At 38.1% G+C, this 12,217-nt stretch overlaps 1 protein-coding gene across 2 annotated transcripts in view; it reads right to left on the bottom strand.

Annotated features, from left to right (window-relative positions):
• ST6GAL2 (ST6 beta-galactoside alpha-2,6-sialyltransferase 2) overlaps positions 1-12,217 on the bottom strand; it is a 123,846-nt gene that overhangs the window by 90,313 nt on the left and 21,316 nt on the right. For both annotated transcript variants that reach the window (XM_088445869.1, XM_088445868.1), the window contains exon 2: positions 2,597-2,667. The gene's annotated coding sequence lies outside the window, so the exon portion shown is untranslated. The remainder of the gene's footprint in view (positions 1-2,596; positions 2,668-12,217) is intronic.

The following is a 12,217-nucleotide window of genomic DNA, read 5'->3' as shown; positions in this document are numbered from 1 at the left end:
TTACCTTGTGAAGTCTGACTCTTTCCCTTTATACAGCTACCCTGGGAGAAACAATCATAGTAGCGCCGGATTATTTTATCGATTGAGCTATCGATCTCTCTTCGAACTACCTTGCAGTATTGCAACTAGCTGATTTGTTTCACTTTTCCTCTTTGCCCTTGTACTACCAAATAATACTCACGTTCATCATTCCTTGAAAATACAACTGCACCTTTCTTTCAAAATCCATATCCCTCAAATTATAATCTTACCATTTGTAAAATGTGTTCTTTTTTTCACGTGCCTTCTTGCAGAAGTAAAGCACAGTACTGTAGCAGTTGTAACATATCTACTTGACCAGCATCGATTGATTAAGGAGTCTTAGGTAATACATTTAAAGCACTATACAGAATAGAAGTTCCACTCAAATTTGTTTGGCCCCGGTACATTTTTTTTTTTTGTCCCAAAGCCAAGTGTGCTTTACTTCCCTACAAAACTCTTCATTTCTACAAAACTCCATCAAATAAATGAAACCATGTGAATACAACAAATATATGCTTTTTATACCAACAAAAACCCCCAGAAAGGTTCTATACTGCAAACACAAGGTTCAACCTGCCCCCTGCAATTCTGCCACCACAGATACCACCTTTTCCACAAATTCAGGCCTGACTCCCGCTTAGCAACCACAGCAATGTGCTATGTAAATGAGCTGCATTTTGACTTGCGACTGCTTCAGACCTGGAGATGTGTTCCAACAGCGCTGGTGTTTTATTTGTACTAGGATACAGACAGAAAAATGGAACAGAAAATAGCAATAGGAATGGAAGATATTATAAAAAATAAAATGCTTGGTAGATTTCCTCTCTTGAACAGATAAGGCAAAGCATCAATATTCAACAGCTTATCTAGAGATAATAGGTATTGAGTTGTAATATTAAAAATGTACCAGTTCACTAACCACTGCAATGCGTGGGAGGAATATTTTGTTCTTATATTCACATAGGTATATAATTGTCTTGTTATCTTAGTGAAAAGCTTAGGAAAATGTATTTGCATATAAAATACATAAAACATTCACAATGAGTTAAATTAATCTATTAATGCATATATTTATCAGCATGGACAATCAGACCAAAGTCAGGCTGTTTGGACAATTTGCTGGGCTTAAATTGAAGTGCCAGAGAGATTAGACCGTTTTCCCAGAAAATGAAATATAAATTACTTCTGTATTTGAACCCAAAATATTTTTTCACTTTAAACCATATCAACTGAAGCATGCTATGGGAATAACTTAATAAATCAAACTTCTTTGTACTTAATCAGAAGGGTAAAATTATCCTTATGTAGTCAATTGAGGTTATAAGAAGCACCTGATCAAGCATCAGATGTATTATAGGTGTGAGTATTGCAATGTTCAAATAAGTAGCCAAAGAAGTGGCACATTCACCTTGATATTTTTAGATGTTAATTAATTTAAGTATGATTATAGAGATTCATTTTGTAGTTGCAATTTGTGTTTATTGAAATTCAATTGATATAACATACATAATGTAATAATCACATAGTGAGCTCTAAGGATAAACATAAACCAAAAAACAAATAGTAGCCCCCTCACAAGATCTATATTTATATTATTTTTCTGCTTTCTAAATAAATGGAAGAGTAAAGAGGAAATGTAGTGCGCTGCTATCTAATTATGGAGATGTTAACATATGCATAAACTCCTATAAAGAGCTGTATAAACAGTGAGTTCTGATATGGAGATGTGATGTCATCACTTCAATGGGGTTGGGCACGCGATCCCTGGTGCTCATAATGCTGACGGTCAGAATCCTGGCAGCATAAACTCGATGGTGGAAATTCTGACACATGCAGGTAAGTATTCTAACCCTGCCCATAACTTTCTCGGAGCCTAACCCATAAGCCTGACCCTAATACTAATATGGGATTGCAGCCATCGGGATTCTGTCTGCTGTCGGGATTCCGGAGCCGGGATTCTGACCACAGGCATTGTGTGCATTGGGATGCCAACTACATCCCCTTCAATGCTCTTTAGGAACACTCTTGCTATAAGGAATAATATACCCTACTGTAAATCATTATGTTTTTTTTAGGTCAACTTGAACCTCTGTTAACTGTATATGAGCACATAACTACTCTATATCTCCTAACATCCATATAATATATTGTAGGGAGTACATTATACTATAAATTATACTATACAATTTGTTGGAGAGGGGGAAGTGTATGTTGCATCATGGTGTGTTGTATTGTGAATGTATACTCTAAGCTAAATGTCCTGCTATGCAATTGGTGAAGACATTGCCATGTCTAGAACAATATCAATCCTTTATCACCTTAAACCACATTTTTGGAGTAGATCAATAACAGCTGGTCAGATAACCGTCCTTATTACATCAAGGTGCTTCTTCTAATATTGTCCATTGTGTTTATGGCACTTCTTACTTCCTTTTATTTTTAATTATTAACAGTTTTCACAAAGTAATCCCAGCAGTCCAATGGCTTTTAGACTGTGTATATATATTCATATCACAAATGAAATTAGAAACTGGGAGTTTTTTTAAGTGTCAAAGACACAAAAAGAGGCTCTTACCTTTAATATTTTCTATGAGTTTTACCTCCCTCCTTTATCTGTATACTTTCATATGTCTTCATATGCTGGGCCTAAAACAGAAGAGATTTCAGATTACTCCTTTGTTGTCTTGGAGCCTAATTGTAAGATTTATGCAATGCCGATATTTACGTAGATTGACCGATTTTTAGCCATTGCGCATAAATGAAAGCTGTACTGCGCACGGACAGCTATTGGTTTGCGATTACGCTCGCTCAGAGGATTCACTCACAAAGTAAGTGACAGGTAGTCAGCATTTGTGGCAGGTAAAGGAAACGCAGGCGTGTCTGACCAGTTACATGCAGTTTCATGGGCATAAATTAAACAATGTGATCTTCTTCGTAGCATGAGCGCTCTCAGTATGGAGAGATGCAGTGTTTAAGACAAGTCAGACTTGACTTAGAGGCTGTGTGGCTGCCCGTTCTGTGTCGATGTTCCCGATCTTTTTGCTGTTGCACATCGTCGGACGGATATGAGAAGACAGCCGTGGGCGTCCCTATACTCAGGTAAGCTTTGGATGACATTAGCATATTTTCAATATTGTGAACCGTGAGATTTCGCAGTTACAATGACATTTGTGTAAAACTCGCAATTAGGCCTTTAATTCACAGTCAAATAATAGCATTCCAAAACAAACATTTTCTATGTGACATGGCAAAAACACCATGTAAAACATTTTTTGGAAATATTTATTTTTGAAAAAAAAAAACCTTGAATTTCTAGATACTTATAGTATTTTATGAATAAAAACCAGACAGAACTAATTTAAATGCATTTGATATAATTAACTGCATCACAAACAATACTGGTTACCACACCATTTCCCTGTATATAGTACAAGCCTCATGCAGGACCGATTTGGCGTTGGTTACTGTTTAAAGTTTATTGTCTATTGTACTACTAGTCATGGCATGATAATAATGTGTGAACTAGCAATTTAATTTGTTCCACTCCATAAACACTTACATATTGCCATGGTGTTTATGAGTGTGGGAGATGTTTATTTTCCTTCAAAACAGGTTATAGCTTAAATTCTAGCTTGCCTTTTGAAACACTTTAGAAATTATCCCACATAAAAACATCCCAAAGAGTGCAATAAACTATATCAATGTGTTCTCTATTTTATATCCTAGCATATGAACTAAACACAGCAGGGTATAGTGTCCTAATGGGTGACATTTTGTGTTTCCTAAATATTGGTAATAACTTTGCCCAAAAGAAATATAGATGTAGGAATACTAATTAAATAACCAGGACCTAGCCACCAGGCCAAAATTTTAACACATTATACATGAAAAAAAGATCAACTAGTATTGAGTATGGCAGAAAAATATATTAATGTTCATTCACATCTGTAACCAATTTTAAGTATAATATTGAAACCACAGTCTCTATTCTAGTGCTGATCATATTGATTTTGAACACCAAACTTATAGGGCAGGGATAGGATTTAGCAAATATGTAAAATAAAAACCTCTTTAAATGAAATCTATTGATATTCTAGTAGAGGGGGTGGGGGGAGATTCTGAAGCTAAACAAAAAAATAATGAAACTTATACAGACCTGTTCTACAGAAATCCTCAATGTGGATTATAGGATTTAGACAACTGAAACACAATTGTAACCACTTAACTGGCTTTTTTTCCAGGGGTTGGGGGCAGATAGCCCAGGCTGGTGGACGATCGCTCATAATGTTTTTGTTTTTTTTGGGGGGGGTGAGTAAGTGGTAGCGTGGCTGCTGCTGTGCCATCAGCTCAAGCTGGTGGGCGACCCTATTATGACCTAACCATGTTGGGGAAAGCCCAGTGACCAGGCCAGGCAAGTGGTAATAGGATTGTCCTGCCATACCACAAGTCAGGTCTTTTGTCCCAACTGCGTAATGTTGAGAAATATGTCCTGCTCATGGCTGCTTTGCCCTATATCCAAAACATTGTGTGTTGGGAGGCATACACAAAGGCAGTGCCAGTGATGTAACAATGGCAAAAATGCCTTTTTTGAACTGCAACAAATTACTAAGTATTATGGAAATGTATCAAACCTTCTAAACATTGTAGAAGAGGACAAGTGAAGTGGGCCAGCTTCTAGCTAGCATTTGTCAAGTGCATTCTATAAAATGATAGTTAGAAGCTAATTGGTTGCTATGGGCAATTTCTCCATTGTTTAAAATGTTTGATACATCTCCACCTGTGCTGCCCCCCCACCACTGGAAATTCTTTCCCCCCCCCCCAATCAGACTAGCCACCACTCTTCAAAGCTTCAAACGTGCTCTCAAAATCCCCACGTTATTAAAGCTTTCCAGATCTTATCCTACTAGGTAAAAAGGTATGAGGTAAAATTTTGCCATTTTCATCCATGTAAAATTCTCTAGAAATACCGGTAAATATCTCTGTAAGTAGACTTTCATCAGCATTCCAGAATGACCCTCATCTGTGTTCATTTCATCTGTGCCTGACATTATAGCGCATACTGCAATGTATTTTGACAAGATGTAGCAATCATGAGCAGATTTTTAACAATTTGTTGCATGATCTGTGAATTTGACAGAACTTTCAAAGGAAAAAATAATTGTTGATGTTAAATAATATGTAATTAAATTTTCACAAATCAGGCTTCAGTAAATCTAAGCATATGACAAAGCCAGTGATTGCCATGCTATCATCTCAGATTCTACCAAATGGCAATACTGCACCAACTAGTTTGGTTGGCTAAAAAACAACATACTCCTAACAGGCCTGTAACATGTATGAACCTGTTAATCGAACGATACTCCAACAGTTCACAAACCTGCAGCTTGATGCAATATCACTACGGCCCTAACTGTGTTGAGTTTCTATATTCTCCCTGTGCTTGCGTGGGTTTCCTCCAGGTACTCCGGTTTCTTTCCACACTCCAAAAATATACCGGTAGGTTAATTGACTCCCCAAAAAATTAACCCTAGTGTGGATAAACATTTGTCGAAATAAAATTTAATAGACTGACGAACTATATATCACGAGTGCATCAGTGGGTGTGTACAACCTATATGTCTGTGAACAGCATTGTTCACAGACATATCAGTTCGGCCATGCAACACAGCCATCGCCGATAGATCCTAAATACATTTTGGTACAACTGCATGCGTGTACAGGCGACCTGCTGACCACCCGTACACTTGTTGTAGGTACTGCCGCCACTGACATCTCAACTGCCCTACCCAGTTGTGATATCAGGTCAGACATAACGAGCGACCGATTGGTAAGTGTGTGTATCTTACCTATGGGCAGCTCGGACAGCGGATTAGTCTCCTGATTGATACGTAGTTGTATTGTGTACCCAGCATAAGAGGCAAAAGCCAATTAATGTCTGGGGCATTTCAAGAAGGGAAATACAAAGAAAATGAAGTCTAATAATGGCACAGGTTTAAGGTATTAATAGAATTATTGAAAGCTAAAAAATATACAATTTACTCCTGCATACTCTAAGCTGTTATTTGTACAGTTTTGCTGTCTGAACATCTTTGATCTGACAAATGCCGTGTTTTCTAGCCCAATGTCTTTCTATAAATATTTATTATTGAATTTTGTAGTTTACATTTTTAATTGCTGGAAAAACGAACAAAACTACAAATTTTTCCTTGACGATATAATGACCACAGTATGAAAGTGTCTTTGTTCTGTATTAGTTCCAAATCGCACACAACAATCAAACCATCATCCCCCACCTCTAACAATGAGCTGCAATACAGCGCTCCATAACACAAGATTAATGGGAACAGGATTGTATAGATTCCAGTCCCGTGGTTCATTGATTTTTAAATCTATGTCTGTGTGTCCCCTTCACCCAGACACCCTTTCAGCCAGGGCTCCAGTAGACTTATTGAGTGTTAAATGTGAATACGGAGAAATGCTTACCATAAAATCCCTCCTGACTCTTTAGGTCTCAAAAGTGAGAAGCAAAAATCAATGTTTAGAGTTGAGGAAATGAAAAAAAAAATGTGTTTTATTGTTTTAAATATAAACTGTTGTTCTGCAATTTTTTTTTCTTTTTTAGTTTTCTGTTAATTGTGAATACTCACTGTGCCTCACACTACAATTAGGTCACAATTTAAGATTTTTTGCTTCCATTTGTTACTTGCTCACATTAAGGGCCATTCTTCCTTTGAGGCATTTGTTAGTCTTGCTCACAATAAGAGCCATTCTTCCTTTGAGGCATTTGTTACTTGCTCACAATAAGAGCCATTGTTCCTTTGAGGCATTTGTTACTTGCTCACATTAAGGGCCATTCTTCCTTTGAGGCATTTGTTACTTGCTCACATTAAGGGCCATTCTTCCTTTAAGGCATTTGTTAGTCTTGCTCACAATAAGAGCCATTCTTCCTTTGAGGCACCATCCTAGGGGCAACCAGATGAAGTTCCCATTTTGCATCTTGGCCCACCACATGCCTCACCCTTACCCTGTTACTCTGGGTACTGCAGAGGCACGCAAAGGGTGACAGATGTAAAGGCAGGAGGGAATGTAACATTTCCCACTAACATGTCAGTCACAGCGCTCACTCTTGCAGTGAGCAGACAGGAATAATGTGGGGAGAGGGGGGTGGAGGTAGTGTACAAGTTCTAGATGGGCAAAGCTATCACATTTGCTACAGCTTTGAAACTGAGAAAGAAAATCATAAAACTATTTAAGATTGTTGGCAGGTATGCAGCTATAGCTCTGTATGTAGGAACACCAATGCTAATAATAAAAACAGTAAAGATGTACAAAATTAACATTAATAATTATATCCTCAGAAAATAAAAAAATAAAAATAAATGAAAGTTAGGACATCATCTACACAGCACACATGCAACGTATCAAGTCCAACAAGTGAGCCTCAATGTGCTGAGATGTAAAAATGTAAAGGAAGTGCTGTGTGCAAAAGTGTTTCAATTGCATTGAAGTTCAGATTCCAACCATCAATACCATTCCTTCTGATGAAATACACTTTTGCCATAATTTATGGCCACTGTTTTCCCTAAATCAACATACTTTAATGAAAACTTGCTTCTAATATATGGGATATACACACACTCTTTAACATTAAGCTATGCTCCATTAACCCGTTTTATTTTAATTAACATTCTCCTGTTGAGATATTAATTAAACCATTAGTAATATCTTAAATAAATTATAAGAGTGATGGACTGATTTTTATTACATTGTATACACAGTAGAGGTTAGGTCCTTCTGCAGAGTGGGAATGGCCATGCATAGCAAGGAACGTCCTCTGAAAATGCACTTCTCTTTATTTAAATAATTTCACTCTTTCCATATATTTCAAATGGATTGGACACATACTGTACATTGTTTCACAAGGAGACTAAGGCCCATACTCAATTAGGTGTGAAAGGTCGCGGTCGGCAAAAAGCGATTGCATGGCGAAGTTATCGCCACATTCGCCAGTTTTGATGCAATCATTATTATTATCATTTATTTATATGGTGACACAAGTGTTCCGCAGCGCCTTACAAATTACATAACCCCAAAAAGTGACTTACAGTACAATACAATACAGGACAAGGACATGGATAATATACATTGATACATTGGTGGCCATAACACTCAAATAAGCAACAGAGCATAAGCAACCAAGTGTTAGGTGTCCTAGTGGTGAGTAAGAAGTAGATGAAAATAAAGTAAGGAGAAGCACAAGAGGGTAGAGGGCCCTGCTCGCAAGAGCTTACATTCTCAAGGGGAGGCAGACAGACAGGCATATACAGATGGGGAAGACAGGGAGGAGGGAGCATGTAGCAGCAAGCTAGGATGAGAACTGGAAAGCATTGATGAAGAAGTGGGTCTTGAGAGCCCGTTTGAAGGATTGTAGAGAGGTGGAGAGAGTTCCAAAGGTGGGGAGCAGCACGGGCAAAATCTTGGAGGCGGGAGTGGGAGGAAGTAATCAGTTGGCATGAGAGGCGGCGTGCATTTATTGAGTGAAGAGGGTAGACAGGAGAGTGAAGGGAGATGAGGACAGAGATGTAAATGGGAGAGGGCTTTGCAAGAGAGTGTGAGAACCTTGAATTGGGTTCTCAATGGGAAGGGGAGCCAGTGGAGGGCTTGTAAGAGACAGGAGGCAGATGTAGAGCGTTTGGAGAGAAAGATGAGTTGAGCGACAGCATTGAGGATAGACTGGAGAGGAGAGAGATGGGAGTTGGGGAGGCCAGATAGGAGGAGGTTACAGTAATTCAATCTGGAGATGACCAGTGAATGTATTAGGATCTTAGTAGCATCCTGGGTGAGAAAGGGTCTGATCATGATCCTTTTGTGTACTCGCAATGCATGCTCCTGCTTTTCGCTCTATTCAATTGCAAAATACGCAATAATGCAGACGTGTGAAAACTGCGCATGGGGAAACAAGCGAAAAGTACAGCCCATGTTGGGGAAATCAGTCTCTACCCCATAACAAGCCTAGCTGACATTGGAAATCAATATAGAAGTGTATTAGTGGCCCTAGTAAAAGTATTTTGGGCTCATAAATGTGTCAAATGGCTGTTATATGCCTATTTGCATAAGTGTGGAGAACTGATATAAAGCAATATCTTATGGAAAAAATTATTGTTGTAGTTAATTGGGGCTACGTTAAAATGGGTGCTAGTATATTTTTGTGTCTATAAAGTGCAGTTTTCAAATTTTTTAAAAATACACCTACTGCAGCCACCAGTAATCCTAAAAACACATGTCCCATCCATACAGCCCCCCACACTACCTGTCCCAATACTTTAGACCCATTTTCCAACACTTTTTACATTTTCACCCCAAAAATGGCATGTCATTATTAGGGGGAATTAAGCTAATTTTAAATGATTTTTTTTTACTAATTAGTCTTTAGGAGGGATGTCCAAAGGCTTCTGAACCAAGTCCCCACATTGTTAGCCAAAAATAGGGATTTTGCACATTTTCTCACCTGCCTATGAGATGATGAAAACTTTTCGCCGGTTTCTGCCTATGGAGTTTACGCATATGCGAACACTCGGGTTATTGGATAGCGTGATACGCACACATGCACAGAAACTTCACTTTGGCGAAGGCTTTTCGTCAAAAGTGACTTTTTGCACGTAATTGAAAACAGCCATAAGTTGGATTCTTTTTCACAGATGGGAGAGCTACTGTACATCTCAACTCTCACACCTTATTTGAGATTTAAAAATTTGAATGACTTCCATCATACCACCTTGTACTCCCTCTGACTTTTTGATAATGATCCTCCAATATATGTCCCTTTAATGTGTTTTGGTCCCTTTTTTCTGTTTTTTTTCTTCTCTTTATGATTAACTTGGGAGAGACCATTCATCTAGCCAGGTTGAGAGTATTTTTGTTATTACTGACCCCATTGTAACCATTGTGTATTTAATCATTTGTTATGTTGAAAGGTGACGTTTGTAACCAATTTAATACTGCTCTTAAATCATTTTAATCACATTGTAATACAATCTCCTGTTTTAATCAGGACTACATTGTTATAAAATATATTGTTTTAAACTGTTTTTGGCTTCAATAAAATAAATAAATAATTGTCACTCTGCCACATAGAAGCTGTCTTTGGCAATGCTCTGTGAAATGGGCACCCGTGAGCTTGCTACACAGTCCAATGCTCCTTGGCCGAAATCTAGTCAAACATGGGCAAAGCAATGTTACAGCTGTGCTGTGGAGTTGCAATGTGTTTTGTAAATAACTTCCTTAAGGGTGTGGTATGATATGTTGACATTCATAATATGAACTTTCATAATGTCAACATGGTCATAATGTCGACACCGACCATATAAACACGAGAGAATATTCCCATACCGAAGACACTAAACAATTTTTGGGTCTATTTCTGGGGTATTATTGGTTGCTTAAAGACTACTTTAAGCAGAACTACAAAAACAGTTTAGAGTTTTATGCTTTTCTCCTAATGGCCATAAAATATAAGGATATGCTCTTTATATATTAAGATGTGCAAATCCCCAAACTTTAGGTTTTTTTAATCACATCATAGACCATCAGAACAGGCATTAGACTGGTCAATAGGGTGAATTTATCAATGGGAAAAAAAAGCAGAATCTTATTGTATTCACTTAAATCAACTTTAATGAAATCCAGCTTCTAATATAATAGTTATACGCATTTTTTTTTATTAAAAATCATGAAACCTTTCAACCCACACTTTCCTATTAATATGTTACTAGATTCTTATTAACTTTTTTTGTCTCTTACATTTTGTCTGCGGACTTGAAGAATTACTTCACCCAGCACTCAAAATTTTCAGGGCCGAATTGAGGGCCACATGGACCTGGAGCTGAAAATGATCAAGGGCCTACTATGAAAATCAGAGGAGGTGTTACCATTGCTGCGTGGGTGTGGCCAGTGCCGTGTGGGAGTGTACATACCCTACACTATCATCCCCTATGTCTCCCTAAATATGCAAAAGAAAAAAAAAAGCTTAATTTTGTGAGGTAACTAGAAATATAATTTTACTACTTATGATTTATGGCTGACCATGTGGACAGCAGATGGCCAGTCAACATCATGCTGTCATGATGATGGGCCTATTTTTATGTGGAGGCCTGGAGCTGTAGCTCCATCCGCCCCATTGTTAATCTGGCCCTGAAAATTTTACTTTGATTGATTTGTGTAGTCAAGTCTAACATATATAAGGCTGTTCTGTACTTTGGTCTAGCAGCCGGATCTGCACATACAGTATATGGGCATATTTGTGGTTGTAAAAAAAAACCATTTATTTTCAAAAGTTATGGCCCGTACATACGGGACGATCAGATATCGTTGTCTGATCGTCCTGCATGTTCGATATCAAACATCCAGCAACATGCACCAACCCCCAAACGATGTCCCTATAGTAAACAGGATAACCTGGTCGATATCGACCAGGTTGGCTTGCATGCATGGGGAATGGTCGATATCAATATCGACCATCTGTGCCCGCGCACTGACCATCGTTTGGTCGTTCGATGGGTTAAAAAAAGGACGATATAAACAATCAAATGATATCGTTTATATTGTCCTTTTTATCTGACCGTGTGTATGCACCATTAATGCTAGAGAGCTGGAACATTGTTGCAAGAATGCAAACATCTAACAGAACGCCAGACTGCCTGCCAAGTCCAGTTTAATGAATGGAGTAGTTATATACCAAGTAAACTATCCAAATACATTAAACCAGTTGTTTTCCAATCTTTTTCGAATCATGGCACCCTAGAGTATCAGGATTTTTTCCATGGCACACCTGAGCCTAAAGTTTCTTATCGAGAAATTCAGCAAAAATGAAATTAAGAAAATTGTGCTTCTATGTCACACTTAGGTTCAGTTATGTGGTGGGTGACAGGCCTGCACTTCTTTTGTCCACAGATTTTTTGATTGGCAGCCATTAGCACTGGTTTTGCCTATCACACTGTCTGAAAATCATTTTATTTGAGGCACCCCTGCAAGTGCTCTGAGGCACCCTTGGGTGCCGCTGCACCCAGTTTGGGATCCACTGCATTATATGTATTTTTGCTACTATAGATACATTTCCAAATGCTAAATTCTATATTGGTTTTGTGATAAAATGTTAAAACATGAGACTCAACAACATGTTTATGTGAAAATCTCAACA

This window comes from Taudactylus pleione, unplaced genomic scaffold (genome assembly GCF_031769625.1).
Source record: "Taudactylus pleione unplaced genomic scaffold, aTauple2 ptg000391l, whole genome shotgun sequence".
NCBI classification, from domain to species: domain Eukaryota; kingdom Metazoa; phylum Chordata; class Amphibia; order Anura; family Myobatrachidae; genus Taudactylus; species Taudactylus pleione.
This window is presented reverse-complemented; position numbering and strand designations above follow the sequence as displayed.